This window comes from Hyperolius riggenbachi, chromosome 1 (assembly GCF_040937935.1).
Source record: "Hyperolius riggenbachi isolate aHypRig1 chromosome 1, aHypRig1.pri, whole genome shotgun sequence".
NCBI lineage: Eukaryota > Metazoa > Chordata > Amphibia > Anura > Hyperoliidae > Hyperolius > Hyperolius riggenbachi.
Genome location: NC_090646.1, coordinates 413,917,373 through 413,933,479, shown reverse-complemented (window position 1 = coordinate 413,933,479; position 16,107 = coordinate 413,917,373). Strand labels below are relative to the sequence as shown.

Here is a 16,107-nt window from a genome sequence, read left to right as displayed (position 1 = left end):
CCCTCAAGGGCTAGGTGCCATTCACATGTCTTGATTGAAGGCTTCGTAGAAGACCACAATTCAGCTCTCTCAACCACCCTACTTTCCGGTGGCACAATGCACCTCCGTGTCAGGATGGCCGAGCGGTCTAAGGCGCTGCGTTCAGGTCTCAGTCTCCCCTGGAGGCGTGGGTTCAAATCCCACTTCTGACAGCGTTTGCATGGTTTTTTCACGGTTCCCCTACCTGCTAGTCTTTCACAGCCAAAAACGTTTTTTTTTTTTTTTTTTTTTTTAAACACATTTACACAACAGAGCACTGTGGCTCTATAGCTCAGGGGTTAGAGCACTGGTCTTGTAAACCAGGGGTTGTGAGTTCAAATCTCACTAGGGCCTAAGCGTTATTTCATGCGCTGTATCTTTCTTTCCTGACAACCTATTTTCTTTCACCAGCTGTCTTATCAAAAACCGCCACTGCCTCTAGGTCAACTCCCCTTACATGAAAGATCACATTACATTCAACCCTGGTCAAGGTTCACAACATTGACCCCACTTTGAGCAAAAAAAAAAAAAAAACCTTACTGGCTCCAAGAAGACTTAGACCACATTCATAACATTCTCTTCCTAAAAAGAGAGCGGCCGTATTCCGTTCTTCTGGATGGCCAAGAAGCCAACACTGGTGCTTATGCCACCATTCATGGGTTGGCCTAATAACGGTAGCTATGATTCTAGAGCTGGAGGCTGCCTTACTTCTGCCCTCAAGGGCTAGGTGCCATTCACATGTCTTGATTGAAGGCTTCGTAGAAGACCACAATTCAGCTCTCTCAACCACCCTACTTTCCGGTGGCACAATGCACCTCCGTGTCAGGATGGCCGAGCGGTCTAAGGCGCTGCGTTCAGGTCTCAGTCTCCCCTGGAGGCGTGGGTTCAAATCCCACTTCTGACAGCGTTTGCATGGTTTTTTCACGGTTCCCCTACCTGCTAGTCTTTCACAGCCAAGAACGTTTTTTTTTTTTTTTTTAACACATTTACACAGCAGAGCACTGTGGCTCTATAGCTCAGGGGTTAGAGCACTGGTCTTGTAAACCAGGGGTTGTGAGTTCAAATTTCACTAGGGCCTAAGCGTTATTTCATGCGCTGTATCTTTCTTTCCTGACAACCTATTTTCTTTCACCAGCTGTCTTATCAAAAACCGCCACTGCCTCTAGGTCAACTCCCCTTACATGAAAGATCACATTACATTCAACCCTGGTCAAGGTTCACAACATTGACCCCACTTTGAGCAAAAAAAAAAAAACCTTACTGGCTCCAAGAAGACTTAGACCACATTCATAACATTCTCTTCCTAAAAAGAGAGCGGCCGTATTCCGTTCTTCTGGATGGCCAAGAAGCCAACACTGGTGCTTATGCCACCATTCATGGGTTGGCCTAATAACGGTAGCTATGATTCTAGAGCTGGAGGCTGCCTTACTTCTGCCCTCAATGGCTAGGTGCCATTCACATGTCTTGATTGAAGGCTTCGTAGAAGACCACAATTCAGCTCTCTCAACCACCCCACTTTCCGGTGGCACAATGCACCTCCGTGTCAGGATGGCCGAGTGGTCTAAGGCGCTGCGTTCAGGTCGCAGTCTCCCCTGGAGGCGTGGGTTCAAATCCCACTTCTGACAGCGTTTGCATGTTTTTTTCACGGTTCCCCTACCTGCTAGTCTTTCACAGCCAAGAACGTTTTTTTTTTTTAACACATTTACACAACAGAGCACTGTGGCTCTATAGCTCAGGGGTTAGAGTACTGGTCTTGTAAACCAGGGGTCGTGAGTTCAAATCTCACTAGGGCCTAAGCGTTATTTCATGTGCTGTATCTTTCTTTCCCGACAACCTATTTTCTTTCACCAGCTGTCTTATCAAAAACCGCCACTGCCTCTAGGTCAACTCCCCTTACATGAAAGATCACATTACATTCAACCCTGGTCAAGGTTCACAACATTGACCCCACTTTGAGCAAAAAAAAAAAAAAAACCTTACTGGCTCCAAGAAGACTTAGACCACATTCATAACATTCTCTTCCTAAAAAGAGAGCGGCCGTATTCCGTTCTTCTGGATGGCCAAGAAGCCAACACTGGTGCTTATGCCACCATTCATGGGTTGGCCTAATAACGGTAGCTATGATTCTAGAGCTGGAGGCTGCCTTACTTCTGCCCTCAAGGGCTAGGTGCCATTCACATGTCTTGATTGAAGGCTTCGTAGAAGACCACAATTCAGCTCTCTCAACCACCCTACTTTCCGGTGGCACAATGCACCTCCGTGTCAGGATGGCCGAGCGGTCTAAGGCGCTGCGTTCAGGTCTCAGTCTCCCCTGGAGGCGTGGGTTCAAATCCCACTTCTGACAGCGTTTGCATGGTTTTTTCACGGTTCCCCTACCTGCTTGTTTTTCACAGCCAAGAACGTTTTTTTTTTTTTTTTTTTTTTTAACACATTTACACAACAGAGCACTGTGGCTCTATAGCTCAGGGGTTAGAGCACTGGTCTTGTAAACCAGGGGTTGTGAGTTCAAATTTCACTAGGGCCTAAGCGTTATTTCATGCGCTGTATCTTTCTTTCCTGACAACCTATTTTCTTTCACCAGCTGTCTTATCAAAAACCGCCACTGCCTCTAGGTCAACTCCCCTTACATGAAAGATCACATTACATTCAACCCTGGTCAAGGTTCACAACATTGACCCCACTTTGAGCAAAAAAAAAAAACCTTACTGGCTCCAAGAAGACTTAGACCACATTCATAACATTCTCTTCCTAAAAAGAGAGCGGCCGTATTCCGTTCTTCTGGATGGCCAAGAAGCCAACACTGGTGCTTATGCCACCATTCATGGGTTGGCCTAATAACGGTAGCTATGATTCTAGAGCTGGAGGCTGCCTTACTTCTGCCCTCAATGGCTAGGTGCCATTCACATGTCTTGATTGAAGGCTTCGTAGAAGACCACAATTCAGCTCTCTCAACCACCCCACTTTCCGGTGGCACAATGCACCTCCGTGTCAGGATGGCCGAGTGGTCTAAGGCGCTGCGTTCAGGTCGCAGTCTCCCCTGGAGGCGTGGGTTCAAATCCCACTTCTGACAGCGTTTGCATGTTTTTTTCACGGTTCCCCTACCTGCTAGTCTTTCACAGCCAAGAACGTTTTTTTTTTTTAACACATTTACACAACAGAGCACTGTGGCTCTATAGCTCAGGGGTTAGAGTACTGGTCTTGTAAACCAGGGGTCGTGAGTTCAAATCTCACTAGGGCCTAAGCGTTATTTCATGTGCTGTATCTTTCTTTCCCGACAACCTATTTTCTTTCACCAGCTGTCTTATCAAAAACCGCCACTGCCTCTAGGTCAACTCCCCTTACATGAAAGATCACATTACATTCAACCCTGGTCAAGGTTCACAACATTGACCCCACTTTGAGCAAAAAAAAAAAAAAAAACCTTACTGGCTCCAAGAAGACTTAGACCACATTCATAACATTCTCTTCCTAAAAAGAGAGCGGCCGTATTCCGTTCTTCTGGATGGCCAAGAAGCCAACACTGGTGCTTATGCCACCATTCATGGGTTGGCCTAATAACGGTAGCTATGATTCTAGAGCTGGAGGCTGCCTTACTTCTGCCCTCAAGGGCTAGGTGCCATTCACATGTCTTGATTGAAGGCTTCGTAGAAGACCACAATTCAGCTCTCTCAACCACCCTACTTTCCGGTGGCACAATGCACCTCCGTGTCAGGATGGCCGAGCGGTCTAAGGCGCTGCGTTCAGGTCTCAGTCTCCCCTGGAGGCGTGGGTTCAAATCCCACTTCTGACAGCGTTTGCATGGTTTTTTCACGGTTCCCCTACCTGCTAGTCTTTCACAGCCAAGAACGTTTTTTTTTTTTTTTTTTTATTAACACATTTACACAACAGAGCACTGTGGCTCTATAGCTCAGGGGTTAGAGCACTGGTCTTGTAAACCAGGGGGCGTGAGTTCAAATCTCACTAGGGCCTAAGCATTATTTCATGCGCTGTATCTTTCTTTCCTGACAACCTATTTTCTTTCACCAGCTGTCTTATCAAAAACCGCCACTGCCTCTAGGTCAACTCCCCTTACATGAAAGATCACATTACATTCAACCCTGGTCAAGGTTCACAACATTGACCCCACTTTGAGCAAAAAAAAAAAAAAACCTTACTGGCTCCAAGAAGACTTAGACCACATTCATAACATTCTCTTCCTAAAAAGAGAGCGGCCGTATTCCGTTCTTCTGGATGGCCAAGAAGCCAACACTGGTGCTTATGCCACCATTCATGGGTTGGCCTAATAACGGTAGCTATGATTCTAGAGCTGGAGGCTGCCTTACTTCTGCCCTCAAGGGCTAGGTGCCATTCACATGTCTTGATTGAAGGCTTCGTAGAAGACCACAATTCAGCTCTCTCAACCACCCTACTTTCCGGTGGCACAATGCACCTCCGTGTCAGGATGGCCGAGCGGTCTAAGGCGCTGCGTTCAGGTCTCAGTCTCCCCTGGAGGCGTGGGTTCAAATCCCACTTCTGACAGCGTTTGCATGGTTTTTTCACGGTTCCCCTACCTGCTAGTCTTTCACAGCCAAGAACGTTTTTTTTTTTTTTTTTTATTAACACATTTACACAACAGAGCACTGTGGCTCTATAGCTCAGGGGTTAGAGCACTGGTCTTGTAAACCAGGGGGCGTGAGTTCAAATTTCACTAGGGCCTAAGCATTATTTCATGCGCTGTATCTTTCTTTCCTGACAACCTATTTTCTTTCACCAGCTGTCTTATCAAAAACCGCCACTGCCTCTAGGTCAACTCCCCTTACATGAAAGATCACATTACATTCAACCCTGGTCAAGGTTCACAACATTGACCCCACTTTGAGCAAAAAAAAAAAAAAACCTTACTGGCTCCAAGAAGACTTAGACCACATTCATAACATTCTCTTCCTAAAAAGAGAGCGGCCGTATTCCGTTCTTCTGGATGGCCAAGAAGCCAACACTGGTGCTTATGCCACCATTCATGGGTTGGCCTAATAACGGTAGCTATGATTCTAGAGCTGGAGGCTGCCTTACTTCTGCCCTCAAGGGCTAGGTGCCATTCACATGTCTTGATTGAATTCTTCGTAGAAGACCACAATTCAGCTCTCTCAACCACCCTACTTTCCGGTGGCACAATGCACCTCCGTGTCAGGGTGGCCGAGCGGTCTAATGCGCTGCGTTCAGGTCGCAGTCTCCCCTGGAGGCGTGGGTTCAAATCCCACTTCTGACAGCGTTTGCATGTTTTTTTCACGGTTCCCCTACCTGCTAGTCTTTCACAGCCAAGAACGTTTTTTTTTTTTTTTTTTTTTAACACATTTACACAACAGAGCACTGTGGCTCTATAGCTCAGGGGTTAGAGCACTGGTCTTGTAAACCAGGGGTCGTGAGTTCAAATCTCACTAGGGCCTAAGTGTTATTTCATGCGCTGTATCTTTCTTTCCTGACAACCTATTTTCTTTCACCAGCTGTCTTATCAAAAACCGCCACTGCCTCTAGGTCAACTCCCCTTACATGAAAGATCACATTACATTCAACCCTGGTCAAGGTTCACAACATTGACCCCACTTTGAGCAAAAAAAAAACAAAAAACCTTACTGGCTCCAAGAAGACTTAGACCACATTCATAACATTCTCTTCCTAAAAAGAGAGCGGCGGTATTCCGTTCTTCTGGATGGCCAAGAAGCCAACACTGGTGCTTATGCCACCATTCATGGGTTGGCCTAATAACGGTAGCTATGATTCTAGAGCTGGAGGCTGCCTTACTTCTGCCCTCAAGTTCTAGGTGCCATTCACATGTCTTGATTGAAGGCTTCGTAGAAGACCACAATTCAGCTCTCTCAACCACCCTACTTTCCGGTGGCACAATGCACCTCCGTGTCAGGATGGCCGAGCGGTCTAAGGCGCTGCGTTCAGGTCTCAGTCTCCCCTGGAGGCGTGGGTTCAAATCCCACTTCTGACAGCGTTTGCATGGTTTTTTCACGGTTCCCCTACCTGCTAGTCTTTCACAGCCAAGAACGTTTTTTTTTTTTTTTAACACATTTACACAACAGAGCACTGTGGCTCTATAGCTCAGGGGTTAGAGCACTGGTCTTGTAAACCAGGGGTTGTGAGTTCAAATTTCACTAGGGCCTAAGCGTTATTTCATGCGCTGTATCTTTCTTTCCTGACAACCTATTTTCTTTCACCAGCTGTCTTATCAAAAACCGCCACTGCCTCTAGGTCAACTCCCCTTACATGAAAGATCACATTACATTCAACCCTGGTCAAGGTTCACAACATTGACCCCACTTTGAGCAAAAAAAAAAAACCTTACTGGCTCCAAGAAGACTTAGACCACATTCATAACATTCTCTTCCTAAAAAGAGAGCGGCCGTATTCCGTTCTTCTGGATGGCCAAGAAGCCAACACTGGTGCTTATGCCACCATTCATGGGTTGGCCTAATAATGGTAGCTATGATTCTAGAGCTGGAGGCTGCCTTACTTCTGCCCTCAACGGCTAGGTGCCATTCACATGTCTTGATTGAAGGCTTCGTAGAAGACCACAATTCAGCTCTCTCAACCACCCCACTTTCCGGTGGCACAATGCACCTCCGTGTCAGGATGGCCGAGTGGTCTAAGGCGCTGCGTTCAGGTCGCAGTCTCCCCTGGAGGCGTGGGTTCAAATCCCACTTCTGACAGCGTTTGCATGTTTTTTTCACGGTTCCCCTACCTACTAGTCTTTCACAGCCAAGAACGTTTTTTTTTTTTAACACATTTACACAACAGAGCACTGTGGCTCTATAGCTCAGGGGTTAGAGCACTGGTCTTGTCAACCAGGGGTCGTGAGTTCAAATCTCACTAGGGCCTAAGCGTTATTTCATGTGCTGTATCTTTCTTTCCCGACAACCTATTTTCTTTCACCAGCTGTCTTTTCAAAAACCGCCACTGCCTCTAGGTCAACTCCCCTTATATGAAAGATCACATTACATTCAACCCTGGTCAAGGTTCACAACATTGACCCCACTTTGAGCAAAAAAAAAAAAAAAAACCTTACTGGCTCCAAGAAGACTTAGACCACATTCATAACATTCTCTTCCTAAAAAGAGAGCGGCCGTATTCCGTTCTTCTGGATGGCCAAGAAGCCAACACTGGTGCTTATGCCACCATTCATGGGTTGGCCTAATAACGGTAGCTATGATTCTAGATCTGGAGGCTGCCTTACTTCTGCCCTCAAGGGCTAGGTGCCATTCACATGTCTTGATTGAAGGCTTCGTAGAAGACCACAATTCAGCTCTCTCAACCACCCTACTTTCCGGTGGCACAATGCACCTCCGTGTCAGGATGGCCGAGCGGTCTAAGGCGCTGCGTTCAGGTCTCAGTCTCCTCTGGAGGCGTGGGTTCAAATCCCACTTCTGACAGCGTTTGCATGGTTTTTTCACGGTTCCCCTACCTGCTTGTTTTTCACAGCCAAGAACGTTTTTTTTTTTTTTTTTTTTTTAACACATTTACACAACAGAGCACTGTGGCTCTATAGCTCAGGGGTTAGGGCACTGGTCTTGTAAACCAGGGGGCGTGAGTTCAAATCTCACTAGGGCCTAAGCATTATTTCATGTGCTGTATCTTTCTTTCCTGACAACCTATTTTCTGTGACAACCTATGACCCCTCTGTGTTAGGATGGCCGAGCGGTCTAAGGCGCTGCGTTCAGGTCGCAGTCTCCCCTGGAGGTGTGGGTTGAAATCCCACTTCTGACAGCGTTTGCATGGATTTTTCACGGTTCCCCTACCTGCTAGTCTTTCACAGCCAAGAACGTTTTTTTTTTTTTTTAACACATTTACACAACAGAGCACTGTGGCTCTATAGCTCAGGGTTTAGAGCACTGGTCTTGTAAACCAGGGGTCGTGAGTTCAAATCTCACTAGGGCCTAAGTGTTATTTCATGCGCTGTATCTTTTGGCCTAATAACGGTAGCTATGATTCTAGAGCTGGAGGCTGCCTTACTTCTCAGGGGTTAGAGCACTGGTCTTGTAAACTAGGGGTCGTGAGTTCAAATCTCACTAGGGCCTAAGCGTTATTTCATGCGCCGTATCTTTCTTTCCTGACAACCTATTTTCTTTCACCAGCTGTCTTATCAAAAACCGCCACTGCCTCTAGGTCAACTCCCCTTACATGAAAGATCACATTACATTCAACCCTGGTCAAGGTTCACAACATTGACCCCACTTTGAGCAAAAAAAAAAAAAAAACCTTACTGGCTCCAAGAAGACTTAGACCACATTCATAACATTCTCTTCCTAAAAAGAGAGCGGCCGTATTCCGTTCTTCTGGATGGCCAAGAAGCCAACACTGGTGCTTATGCCACCATTCATGGGTTGGCCTAATAACGGTAGCTATGATTCTAGAGCTGGAGGCTGCCTTACTTCTGCCCTCAAGGGCTAGGTGCCATTCACATGTCTTGATTGAAGGCTTCGTAGAAGACCACAATTCAGCTCTCTCAACCACCCTACTTTCCGGTGGCACAATGCACCTCCGTGTCAGGATGGCCGAGCGGTCTAAGGCGCTGCGTTCAGGTCGCAGTCTCCCCTGGAGGCGTGGGTTCAAATCCCACTTCTGACAGCGTTTGCATGGCTTTTTCACGGTTCCCCTACCTGCTAGTCTTTCACAGCCAAGAACGTTTTTTTTTTTTTTTTTTTTTTAACACATTTACACAACAGAGCACTGTGGCTCTATAGCTCAGGGGTTAGAGCACTGGTCTTGTAAACCAGGGGTCGTGAGTTCAAATCTCACTAGGGCCTAAGCGTTATTTCATGCGCTGTATCTTTCTTTCCTGACAACCTATTTTCTTTCACCAGCTGTCTTATCAAAAACCACCACTGCCTCTAGGTCAACTCCCCTTACATGAAAGATCACATTACATTCAACCCTGGTCAAGGTTCACAACATTGACCCCACTTTGAGCAAAAAAAAAAAAAAAACCTTACTGGCTCCAAGAAGACTTAGACCACATTCATAACATTCTCTTCCTAAAAAGAGAGCGGCCGTATTCCGTTCTTCTGGATGGCCAAGAAGCCAACACTGGTGCTTATGCCACCATTCATGGGTTGGCCTAATAACGGTAGCTATGATTCTAGAGCTGGAGGCTGCCTTACTTCTGCCCTCAAGGGCTAGGTGCCATTCACATGTCTTGATTGAAGGCTTCGTAGAAGACCACAATTCAGCTCTCTCAACCACCCTACTTTCCGGTGGCACAATGCACCTCCGTGTCAGGATGGCCGAGCGGTCTAAGGCGCTGCGTTCAGGTTGCAGTCTCCCCTGGAGGCGTGGGTTCAAATCCCACTTCTGACAGCGTTTGCATGTTTTTTTCACGGTTCCCCTACCTACTAGTCTTTCACAGCCAAGAACGTTTTTTTTTTTTAACACATTTACACAACAGAGCACTGTGGCTCTATAGCTCAGGGGTTAGAGCACTGGTCTTGTAAACCAGGGGTCGTGAGTTCAAATCTCACTAGGGCCGGGGGGGCGTGGCTAGCGGCCGCTCGTAATGGACGTCTTCTAGCGGAGCTCCGCCAGCCCTGCCTGCATCAGCACATTTCTAGCAGCGCAATCGCCCCAAAAAGCCCCGCTCGGCAACACAGAAGCCCACCCAATCCTCAGCAGCTTGAATGGGGGGCAAAAGAGGCAAACGAGAGGAAGAGCAGACCGAATCCTCCCAGCGTGAGTCGCGTGCTCGGAGATCCAAGATGGCGCCCAGCTCCAGTCAGCAGAGAGTGCAGGAGCATATAGAGAGCGACTCGGACGCTGAAAGCAGATCTACCAGCCTCAGCGGACCCCCACCCACCGGTCGCCAGACTGAGGTAGGAATAGACACTCTGGACTCCCTCCCAGCCCGTGACCAGACGCTGCTCAATATGTTTAAAGTGATCCTCCAGAGAGAGCTGGAAGAGGCCTCTAGCAAACTGGCCACCCGCCTCTCTAAGGAGATAAAAGAACTGGGGATGAGGACAAATGAACTCGAACGGCGCATGGACTCAGTGGATGTAACATTAGAAGAGCATGTCAAAGACCAAGAAGCGACTCAGGCAGACCTCCAAGCAGTACACCTGCGTATGGAGGATTTTGAAAATAGAGCCCGCAGAGGCAACCTTCGGGTCAGAGGCCTGCCAGAACACATAACTGACTTAACTTCCACGGTGACTGCTCTTTTTCAGGAGCTGGTGCCCAGCATACCGATCGATAGGCTCGAGTTCGACAGGATACACAGAGCCCTTGGCCCGGTAAAGTCTAATGGTCTCCCTAGGGACATCATCATTAAGTTCACTTACTACAGGTCCAAGGAAACCATTGTAAAGGCAGCAAGAGCTAAAGATGACCTCGAGTTTCAAGGCCACCATTACCAAATTTTTGCAGACCTGGCACCCGCCACGATTCTGAGACGTAGAGAGATGAAACCTTACACAAAGATCCTGCTGGCTCACGCCATTAAGTATAGCTGGGGTTTCCCTTTTAAACTCATGTTTTCCTACAATAACCGGGCACATGTCGTGTCGAGTCCTGAGGAGGCCCAAAGGAAGCTGGAAAGGCTCAAGTTAACGCTCCCAGCATCTTCCCCACCTCACAGCCATAGCTCTCCCCGTTCTCAACCGATGTGGGAAAAGGTGTCATCGCAGCGGTCCTCTAAGAAACGTGACACGGGATCCTCACAATCAGTGGCGCAACCTGACCCCGAAGCCCCGAGGGCTGGAGCCTTATCTGATCCGGGGTGATTTTACTTGACCAGAGTGGTAGGCCTTGTACTCTGACTTTGTATCCCGAGTAGGCTGGACCATGCCTACAGTGTTCCTCCATGTTTTTATAAGCATTTGAAAGCATATCAGCAGATCCTAACTGTCAACAGGTTATATATGTCTCCCTCTCCCCTACTCCTTTAGTTATAGGTATAAATGGCTCTGCTTCATCGGTCACTACGTGACACGGATAACCGTTCTGAGACTTCTAAGTAGTCCATAGTTTTTTATTGTCTATAAGCTGTTTTTCTTACTTGCTGCCCAGGTCGCTCCGTACTTGGAGTCTAGGCGGGTGATACTGTTTTCCATTTTTTTTTTTTTTTTTTTCTTTTTTTTCTTTCTTTCTTCGCCTCCCCCATAAAAATGGTTAAAGTTTATTTTGTGAGGGTGGGCTGGTTTGGCACAAAAATATAACGGTTGCGGGTTTGTTAGCGCTGTTTCATGTTGTGTTTTGTTCTGAACTATGTAGCCATGCAGGCAGGGCGGGGTTCTCCCTCCCACGCGAGCGATTCATTTTTTCGCTTGCTTCCTGGCACCGAGCCTGGAGGGCCCAATCCAGGCTCAGGCGCCTCTAAACTCGGACATCGCCTTCTTGTCCTGTCCTCAGGACAGCTGGCGTGCTAATCTTGGGTCTTTTCCCGCTTTTCTCTTTCCTTTTTACTGTCCTCTCTATCCCTTTCTTCCCCCCCATCCTTATTTCTGGTCCCCCCTGGTCGCGTCCAAAGCTCTAACTTTAGATCCCACATCTACATATATACCAACGCTTAGGTGGCTTACTCGGGCTTTCTCCCCTGCCTTTAGATATGGCTAGTTCACAATTGAAATTAACATCACATAACGTGCAGGGCTTCAACTCCCCACAGAAACGGAGTAAAGCCTTCCACTACTATAAGTCTCTGCACACAGATATAGTGTGCCTACAAGAGACCAGATTTTCACGAACAAGTCAGCCCTCTTATCTTAGTAAGCATTTCCCAATGGCTTTTCATGCATGTGCGAGGGAGAAAGTCCGAGGGGTGACAATAGCTTTTAGAAGGGGCCTGCCCTTCAAATGTGATCATGTTATTGCTGACCCTACAGGGAGATACCTACTGCTGCGGGGAACACTCTTCGACTCTAAAATAACTTTGGTCTCCTATTATGCACCTAACCAATTTCAAGACCGTTTCCTCTCCCACCTCCTCCAGGTCGTAGATCAGCACGGAGAAGGTATGATCATTCTATGTGGCGACACAAATATGGTACTAGATGTAGAGATGGACAAGGCGCATAAGCTTGGTTCTGCAGTTGCTCCCCAGCCTGTTTCTACAGCTCAGTCATTAGCGGTCTCCCGATTGTTTCGGAATAAGGGACTGTTGGATGTCTGGCGTGAACTGAACCCACGGGCACGCGATTACACCTTCTATTCAAACCCACACGGGAGCTTCTGCAGAATTGACCACATTTTTATGCATGCCCCTTACTTGCATAATGCCGTCGTGGCTAAAATACTCTCAGTTCCCTGGTCAGACCACGACCCAGTGCAAACTCAATTGTCCTCCTTGATACCCAGGGGTAGGGATTTTACTTGGAGGCTAAAGGACTCTCTGCTCTCAAGGCAAGATTGCCGAGAGAAGATTCTTTCTTTCTTAACAGAATACCTGGAAACCAATGAAGGCTCAGTCGACTCTGTTGCATCTCTCTGGGGAGCCCTGAAGGCAACAGTAAGGGGACGAATAATAGGTTTTGCTTCCTACTTAAAAAAACAAAAAACTCAAACTATAGACGATTTGAAAAAGCAGTATGAGGAGGCAGATATAGTTTGGAAATCCTCTCCATCAGTAGCCTCCAGACTGGCTAGGGATAGACTGCGCTTGCAATTAGACTCACTACTGAGTGAAGAAGTAGAAAAACAGCTCAGGTGGCGTAAGAATGTTTACTATCGCTGGGCTAACAAGCCACACACTCTTTTAGCCCGTAAACTAAAAAATAGAAAATACAGCCCCCCCACCCTACGGGTAAAGGGCCCCCGTTCCCCTCCCACTGCTAACCCGTGCAAGATTGTCCAGTATTTCCAAGACTTTCTTCAAGAGCTATACGGAAGGGAGGGTCGGATTAATGACGCCAGGTTGGAAGCCTACCTGAACTCACTTCAGCTTCCCCCCCTTAACACAGCCGATGTGGACGATCTTAACGCAGACATAACCTCGGAAGAGGTCTTAATGGCTATCAAGTCACTCAAAAATGCAAAAACACCGGGGCCCGATGGTTATTCCCCATTTTTCTACAAAACATTTGCGCAAATACTAGCTCCTATCTTATCCAGAGTATACAATGAATATAATAAAAACAAACTCCCGAACCAAGAATCTCTCCAAGCTAATATCGCCATGCTCCCCAAATCAGATATAGAACCATTAGAAGTCAGTAGTTTTCGCCCCATCTCACTCCTTAATGTGGATATAAAACTCTTGAGTAAAATATTGGCTACACGAATCAATAGATTTCTTCCCTTACTAATTCACAAAGATCAGGTGGGCTTTGTCCCAGGGCGCCAGGCCTCAGATGCAGTGTACAGGGCCATCCAGGTGATTGATAGCCTCCACTATAGGAAGATCCCCGGAGTCTGCCTGAGCCTAGACATATACAAGGCGTTTGACACACTGTCGTGGGATTACCTTTACTCCATCTTGCAGCACTGGGGATTCGGGCCATCTTTCATAGCCTGGATCCAGGCCCTTTACTCCTCACCGTCAGCCAAAGTTCATTACGCGGGATATCTTTCCCCTAGTTTTGCAATTGAGAGAGGGACCCGCCAAGGGTGCCCTCTCTCCCCAATCTTATTTATCATAGCAATGGAGCCGTTAGCCCAAACAATCAGAAAATCGACAGAGGTTCTTGGTTTCCAAATAGCAGGCACACAACATAAATTGAATCTTTTCGCTGATGACTTATTACTATTCCTGTCCAACCCCAAGTCCTCAATCCCCGCCTTAATGGAGATCATGAAAGAGTTTGCACTGGTCTCTGGCCTGAAGATTAACCCCAAAAAGTCGCAGCTAATGAATATCACGCTTGAACAAACCGATTGGCAGGAACTGATTGCATCAGTCCCTTTTCAAATAGCAGTAAAACAAATCTCCTACCTAGGCATCAATCTTACAGCCAATTATGACTCCCTCTTCCAGGCCAATTACCACGCGCTGTCTGGGCTCATTACACAATATACCTCAAGCTGGTCAGCCATGCAACTATCCTGGCTGGGGCGGGTACACTCTATTAAAATGGTCCTGCTGCCTAAAATACTTTATCATTTTCGACTGCTGCCTGTCCGTATCCCCCCGCACTACCTGAGGCTGTTCCAGAGCAAAATAAATAAATTTATCTGGGGTAACTCCAGACCTAGAGTCGCTAGAGCCTCCATATATATACCCAAACCTGCTGGAGGTCTGGGATTTCCCAACCTAGGGGCATACTACCAGGCAGCCCAGATCGCGCCGATGGTTGGCCTATATAGAGGGTCAGACATGCCACAATGGGTACTATTTGATATTGCTCCCGCAGCTCCTTTATCAGTACAATGCCCTATCTGGCTTCCACCTAAGCTACGGCCACCCCTATTAAGCAACATAATGAAGCACTGCCTAAGGGTCTGGGACTCTCTCAAATATTCCCGAAGATTGCTATCCCCGCACCTGCCACTTTTGCCGATCGCTGACAACCCTCTCTTTCCCCCAGCATATGAAGACCCAGCAGCTTTCAGGTGGTGGGTCTCAAATAATTTATTAATCGTACACCATTTAATCAGCGACTCAAAGGTGGTCAGTTGGGACCTTTTGAGGGATAAGTACCAAATCCCAGGCTTAGAGTATTTTAGATACTTGCAGTTGCGACATTGGGTTAACTCTTTGCTGAGGCCCAACTCAAACCCCAGTTTGTCCCTGTCGTTATTTGAAAACGCATGCCTGTTGGACATTAGGAGCAATGGGCTTATAAGCAAGTTGTACTCATCCTTAACCACCCCTATCTCCTCCTTCTCACACGAGTATGTGAAAAGATGGGAGGTCGACTTGAAAGGTACCCGGACTACAGAAGAGTGGTCCCAAGCCTGGCAAAGCCTTTTCCATCTTTCCATCAACCTAGGCCTTGTAGAAGCCTCCCTGAAAGTGATGATGAGATGGTACCTGGTTCCTTCCAGGCTCATGCATTTTGGAGGGGATGACAAATGTTTCCGGGGGTGTCAATCCAGAGGGGACCTACTGCACACCTTCTGGTCATGTTCCATGCTATCTCGCTTCTGGTCCAAACTCTACCGGCTGATACAGGCCGTCTTTCACACGCAACTGCGCAAAGACCCTTGGTCCGCTTTACTACACTTCAAATCCGGCTCCCTCACTAACGATCAGGAATCCCTCCTTCAATTTATTTTTGTAGCCGCCAAACAAACAATAGCGAGAGCCTGGAAGAAACAACTAGTACCGTTTGAGGAAGTCAAGCATAGGGTCTCGGGATATATGGTACAGGAGCAGATGGCAGGAATCCTTTTGGATAAGCGCCCTAAGGTCGACAAAATTTGGGAGCCCTGGAAGGTATTTCTAGCAATCACGGGCAATAGTTAGCCAGCTGAAGCCACTCAATTATTCATGGTGAGATCCAGAACTAGGAGTCATAGACCGTGGCAGGGACCAGTCCTCCCTTCCCTTTCCTTTTTCCTCCTTCTGTCCTCTCTGTTCATCCCCTCCTCCTTTCCACCCTCTCTCCTTGTTGAAGGTATTTATGCCTACCCGTCCCATCTGGATGGGGCCAGAGGCTTTCGGGCAGAGTCCTCAGTTTGGGGCCTGGTGTTCGCACTGGAGCACTGGACTCCTACACCTTCATAGAACCCGGGGCCTCACAGCCCCCTTTTTTTTTTTTTTTTTTTGAAGGACTCCTCATTATGACTCTATAGCGGTCTTGCTTAACATGTGCAAATGTCAACTAAATGTCAGCCATGATGTTTTGTCTCATTGAGCATTTTGCCCTGTATTGTACACTGTAATATTCCTTTGAAAACTTCAATAAAACTGTTTGAAATAAAAAAAAAAATCTCACTAGGGCCTAAGCGTTATTTCATGCGCTGTATCTTTCTTTCCTGACAACCTATTTTCTTTCACCAGCTGTCTTATCAAAAACCGCCACTGCCTCTAGGTCAACTCCCCTTACATGAAAGATCACATTACATTCAACCCTGGTCAAGGTTCACAACATTGACCCCACTTTGAGCAAAAAAAAAAAAAAAACCTTACTGGCTCCAAGAAGACTTAGACCACATTCATAACATTCTCTTCCTAAAAAG

At 47.2% G+C, this 16,107-nt stretch overlaps 10 non-coding genes across 10 annotated transcripts; all 10 read left to right on the top strand.

Moving 5' to 3' along the window:
* The first annotated feature begins 299 nt into the window (after positions 1–299).
* Positions 300–372, top strand: TRNAT-UGU (transfer RNA threonine (anticodon UGU)). Its single transcript has one exon. It is a non-coding gene; the product is annotated as a tRNA-Thr (tRNA).
* A 1,188-nt stretch (positions 373–1,560) lies between these two features.
* On the top strand, positions 1,561–1,643 carry TRNAL-CAG (transfer RNA leucine (anticodon CAG)). The gene has a single exon. It is a non-coding gene; the product is annotated as a tRNA-Leu (tRNA).
* Positions 1,644–3,005: 1,362 nt separating this feature from the next.
* TRNAL-CAG (transfer RNA leucine (anticodon CAG)) lies at positions 3,006–3,088 on the top strand. The gene has a single exon. It is a non-coding gene; the product is annotated as a tRNA-Leu (tRNA).
* Positions 3,089–3,914: 826 nt separating this feature from the next.
* TRNAT-UGU (transfer RNA threonine (anticodon UGU)) lies at positions 3,915–3,987 on the top strand. Its single transcript has one exon. It is a non-coding gene; the product is annotated as a tRNA-Thr (tRNA).
* A 1,381-nt stretch (positions 3,988–5,368) lies between these two features.
* On the top strand, positions 5,369–5,441 carry TRNAT-UGU (transfer RNA threonine (anticodon UGU)). The gene has a single exon. It is a non-coding gene; the product is annotated as a tRNA-Thr (tRNA).
* Positions 5,442–6,627: 1,186 nt separating this feature from the next.
* On the top strand, positions 6,628–6,710 carry TRNAL-CAG (transfer RNA leucine (anticodon CAG)). Its single transcript has one exon. It is a non-coding gene; the product is annotated as a tRNA-Leu (tRNA).
* A 1,832-nt stretch (positions 6,711–8,542) lies between these two features.
* Positions 8,543–8,625, top strand: TRNAL-CAG (transfer RNA leucine (anticodon CAG)). Its single transcript has one exon. It is a non-coding gene; the product is annotated as a tRNA-Leu (tRNA).
* Positions 8,626–8,731: 106 nt separating this feature from the next.
* Positions 8,732–8,804, top strand: TRNAT-UGU (transfer RNA threonine (anticodon UGU)). The gene has a single exon. It is a non-coding gene; the product is annotated as a tRNA-Thr (tRNA).
* Positions 8,805–9,271: 467 nt separating this feature from the next.
* On the top strand, positions 9,272–9,354 carry TRNAL-CAG (transfer RNA leucine (anticodon CAG)). The gene has a single exon. It is a non-coding gene; the product is annotated as a tRNA-Leu (tRNA).
* A 96-nt stretch (positions 9,355–9,450) lies between these two features.
* On the top strand, positions 9,451–9,523 carry TRNAT-UGU (transfer RNA threonine (anticodon UGU)). Its single transcript has one exon. It is a non-coding gene; the product is annotated as a tRNA-Thr (tRNA).
* Positions 9,524–16,107: the final 6,584 nt, after the last annotated feature.